Source organism: Nerophis lumbriciformis, linkage group LG30 (genome assembly GCF_033978685.3).
Source record: "Nerophis lumbriciformis linkage group LG30, RoL_Nlum_v2.1, whole genome shotgun sequence".
Lineage (NCBI taxonomy): Eukaryota > Metazoa > Chordata > Actinopteri > Syngnathiformes > Syngnathidae > Nerophis > Nerophis lumbriciformis.
The window spans coordinates 7,765,087-7,769,111 of NC_084577.2; positions in this window are offsets into that span (position 1 = coordinate 7,765,087).

The window sequence follows — 4,025 nt, forward strand, 5'->3', positions numbered from 1 at the left end:
TTGATATATAATGTAGGAACCGGAATATTAATAACAGAAAGAAACAACCCTTTTGTGTGAATGAGTGTAAATGGGGGAGGGAGGTTTTTTGGGTTGGTGCACTAATTGTTTTTATGTTGATTTAATAAAAAAATAAACGATACCGATAATAAAAAAAACGATACCGATAATTTCCGATATTACATTTTAACACATTTATCGGCCTATAATATTATCGGACATCCCTACAAACTAGTCATTGCTTGCTTATTTACTTGTGACTTTGACCAGAGACTAAATACCATTTTGAACCTATCGAAGTTTGGGTGTATTTTATTTGTTGCAGTGGGAGAATCCAGGGTACCTGCCATGCTTGGGCCGGTGTGGCTCGGTTGGTAGAGCGGCCGTGCCAGCAACTTGAGGGTTCCAGGTTCGATTCCGGCTTCTGCCGTCAAAGTAATTGCCGTTGTGTCCTTTGGAAGGACACCCACACTGGTTTGAATGTAGCTTAAAGATTAACATAATGGATTTCATTATGTAAAGCAGTCAGAGAAAAAACGCTATGTATTCAGTTTTATTTTGAAGCTTACTTTTTAGTGAACGGGAAGTCACTGCGAGTTGGGTAAGCTGTGCTAGGTTAATGCTGCTCTCTCAATACAGTGGCACCAGTTTAGGTCGACATCTCTTGGATTGCAGACTTGCGATGACATAAGCTGTTGTCGACATAAGCCAAAATAGTCATGGCTTGTGACTTAGACCAGGAACATAAGGAGAATGGGCGATAACATATTTTTTAAACTACGGCAGTTTGTTGACATTGGTTTCCTCCATTTGTGTTAATTTTAGATGGATGCATTTTGATGGTTTGCAGAAAGGGTCGCTAAAAGAGCGGTCTACTGCGATATAAGAAGTGGCTTTTCCTTTACGGTTGCCCCGCTCACCCTTTTTTTTTTTTTTAATGACTTTGATAACCACAAAAAACACACATGTGCATTAATGATGTTAGTCTTCCAAAGAAATGACCCTTTCGGGTCTCAAATTTCATATCCATAAAGCAAGTACTTTTTTAGTAATAAGAACATGGTGGACCACAACTTTGATAAGTTGTTGACTTAAAGAAGTTTGACTGCACTCTAATATTAACTCCAATAAAACACAGTAAAACAAAGACCTTTTCTGCCAGGGCTAAAAGTCCTTAAAGGCCTACTGAAACCCACTACTACCGACCACGCAGTCTGATAGTTTATATATCAATGATGAAATCTTAACATTGCAACACATGCCAATACGGCCGGGTTAGCTTACTAAAGTGCAATTTTAAATTTCGCGCGACATATCCTGCTGAAAACGTCTCGGTATGATGACGTCAGCGCGTGACGTCACGGATTGCAGCGGACATTTTGGGACAGCATGGTGGCCAGCTATTAAGTCGTCTGTTTTCATCGCAAAATTCCACAGTATTCTGGACATCTGTGTTGGTGAATTTTTTGCAATTTGTTCAATGAACAATGAAGACAGCAAAGAAGAAAGCTGTAGGTGGGAAGCGGTGTATTGCGGCAGGTGTTGTGCCGGATAACGCACCCCCGCCGTAGAATGCACCCCCTGACTGTTTTGCCGGATAACACAGCCGGTGTTTCATTGTTTACATTCCCGGAAGATGACAGTCAATCTTTACCATTGGCCTGTGGAGAACTGGGACAACAGAGACTCTTACCAGGAGGACTTTGAGTTGGATACGCAGACGCGGTACCGTGAGTACGCAGCTGTGGCTTCCAAACATTTGATCGCTTGCCCGTACGTGCGTGCCGCTATGTGCATGTCACGTAGGTAACTTTGGGGACTTTGGGGAAATATATGTGCTGTATGAACTTTGGGGAGGTGAAGGGTACTTTGGGCTGTGGGATTGAGTGTGTTGTGCAGGTGTTTGAGTTGTAATGGCGGGTTATATGGACGGGAGGGGGGAGGTGTTTGTTATGCGGGATTAATTTGTGGCATATTAAATATAAGCCTGGTTGTGTTGTGGCTAATAGAGTATATATATGTCTTGTGTTTATTTACTATTTTAGTCATTCCCAGTTGAATATCTGGTCCCACCCGCCTCTCACAGCATCTTCCCTATCTGAATCGCTCCCACTGCCCTCTAGTCCTTCACTCTCACTTTCCTCATCCACGAATCTTTCATCCTCGCTCAAATTAATGGGGAAGTCGTCGCTTTTTCGGTCCGAATCGCTCTCGCTGCTGGTGGCCATGATTGTAAACAATGTGCGGATGTGAGGAGCTCCACAACCTGTGACGTCACGCTACTCGTCTGCTACTTCCGGTACAGGCAAGGCTTTTTTATCAGCGACCAAAAGTTGCGAACTTTATCGTCGATGTTCTCTACTAAATCCTTTCAGCAAAAATATGGCAATATCGCGAAATTATCAAGTATGACACATAGAATGGACCTGCTATCCCTGTTTAAATAAGAAAATCGCATTTCAGTAGGCCTTTAAAGGGGTCATCTTGTGATTTTTTTCTACATTTAAAACACTTCCTTGTGGTCTAAAAACATGTAATGGTGGTGCTTGGTAAAAAATGTGAATAGGTTTCGTTTTACAGACCATCTTTAAGCTGCTTTCTGACTCCCTCTTCAGAATGGGCAGTCTTATTGACGCCCTCCTCCAGGCCAAGCCACCTTCGACTGAGTCTCCACCCCGTCAGCCATGTTGTAGTTTTTAGCGCTTCCTTAGCCAGCCTATTGACAGATATAAGTTGAAACTCTACGCTACTTTTAGTTAGAAATGGCAACAGTGGAGGATTTTAGCATGCATGTGCATTTACGAGACAGTCTGCCCCACAACAAGAGGATAGAGAAAAATAAGGGACTTGCTGACTCCAACTTTGGACCACGACTGAATAAAAAATGGCTCTTTGGGTAACCTTCTATGGAGATATCTGCTGACGTAACTAAGGCAAAATACATCACTATAGTCTCAAATTCCAAACATATCTTTCGGTGCAAGATTGGAAAAAGGCAAGGTTGTTTTAAAAATATCTACGCCATGCCATCATGGCTTGATTTCAAATTTTCGGGACTTTTGGGGATTGCAAAAACACAAAAAAGTAGTTGTTTTGCATAATAGGACCCCGTAAAGTGAATCAACCAACACAGCAAAGGTCTACATTCAGTTAATTCATTCATTCATCATTTGGGGTTCATACTGAAAGACAACGTACCAACGAATGTACCGTATTATCCGGACTATAAGCCGCTAGGTCTGTGAATCTTTGGGCGCCACATGATTCTCCATTCAAAAGTATCCATCCATCCATCCATCCATCTTCTTCCGCTTATCCGAGGTCGGGTCGCGGGGGCAGCAGCCTAAGCAGGGAAGCCCGGACTTCCCTCTCCCCAGCCACTTCGTCCAGCTCCTCCCGGGGGATCCCGAGGCGTTCCCAGGCCAGCCGGGAGACATAGTCTTCCCAACGTGTCCTGGGTCTTCCTCGTGGCCTCCTACCGGTCGGACATGCCCTAAACACCTCCTTAGGGAGGCGCTCGGGTGGCATCCTGACCAGATGCCCGAACCACCTCATCTGGCTCCTCTCGATGCGGAGGAGCAGCGGCTTTACTTTGAGCTCCCCCCGGATGACAGAGCTTCTCACCCTATCTCTAAGGGAGAGCCCCGCCACCCGGCGGAGGAAACTCATTTCGGCCGCTTGTACCCGTGATCTTGTCCTTTCGGTCATAACCCAAAGCTCATGACCATAGGTGAGGATGGGAACGTAGATTGACCGGTAAATTGAGAGCTTTGCCTTCCGGCTCAGCTCCTTCTTCACCACAACGGATCGATACAGCGTCCGCATTACTGAAGACGCCGCACCGATCCGCCTGTCGATCTCACGATCCACTCTTCCCTCACTCGTGAACAAGACTCCGAGGTACTTGAACTCCTCCACTTGGGGCAAGATCTCCTCCCCAACCCGGAGATGGCACTCCACCCTTTTCCGGGCGAGAACCATGGACTCGGACTTGGAGGTGCTGATTCTCATCCCAGTCGCTTCAC